Raw genomic sequence first — 701 nt, 5'->3', positions numbered from 1 at the left:
TATTAATCTAATTTGTTGTTTAATTTTTTAACAACTACTACATAATACTACTTCAAATCTTTACATTTATATTTATAAACCACAGTCTTTATTTGCAAATTCAAATAAAAAAAATTCTGTATTTGCAACACCAAAATAAAACCTTACGTACCAAATTTGGGAGCAGAGGCAGAATGACGTGGCTATAGGAGGGCTTCTAGGCAATAATCGGCGTTGGTGGTGGTCATAGAACTGCAATTTAAGAAAAATGAATATGTTAACTGGAATTAAAAAAAATGAAGTACCAACTTTGGTTGCAGAGACAAAAGAAGGAGGGAATGAAACTGGTAAGGCATCTCGGTCGCGAGGTGGGTAGTGAAAGACCTAGAATTTGGGGGAACAATGAATATGTAAATAGATAAACAAAAACCCATACGTAGCAAATCTATTTTCAAGTGTGATGGAGGAGCTTCTCGGTCAACGTGTGGGGACGGTGAAAGGGGTGACAGACCTGAAATTTGAGGTAAAAATTTGTGTAGTTTTTTAACCAAAATTTTTGAAATAAAAAGCGAAGGGATGCACAAGACTTAGATGATTAATCAAACCTGAGAAGAGCTACCGAGGGAGGTGGAGCCTGGAGGAAGAATGATGAAATCCTCTGTGTACAAAAAGTAGGAAGAAAAAACAAAGGCGCGAAGAAGACGTGGGAATTGTAGATTTTC

The 701-nt window shown here is 36.5% G+C and overlaps 1 long non-coding RNA gene across 1 annotated transcript; it reads right to left on the bottom strand.

Annotated features, from left to right (window-relative positions):
* Positions 1-6: 6 nt before the first annotated feature.
* Positions 7-674, bottom strand: LOC140965425 (uncharacterized). Its single transcript, XR_012173075.1, has 3 exons — positions 585-674; positions 416-490; positions 7-231 (listed from the first exon to the last, which is right to left on the bottom strand). It is a non-coding gene; the product is annotated as an uncharacterized lncRNA (long non-coding RNA).
* Positions 675-701: the final 27 nt, after the last annotated feature.

This window comes from Primulina huaijiensis, unplaced genomic scaffold (genome assembly GCF_012295235.1).
Source record: "Primulina huaijiensis isolate GDHJ02 unplaced genomic scaffold, ASM1229523v2 C13150828, whole genome shotgun sequence".
In the NCBI taxonomy this organism is placed as follows: domain Eukaryota; kingdom Viridiplantae; phylum Streptophyta; class Magnoliopsida; order Lamiales; family Gesneriaceae; genus Primulina; species Primulina huaijiensis.
Note: the sequence above shows the minus strand (reverse complement) of the source record. Positions and strands in the feature narration are given on the sequence as shown.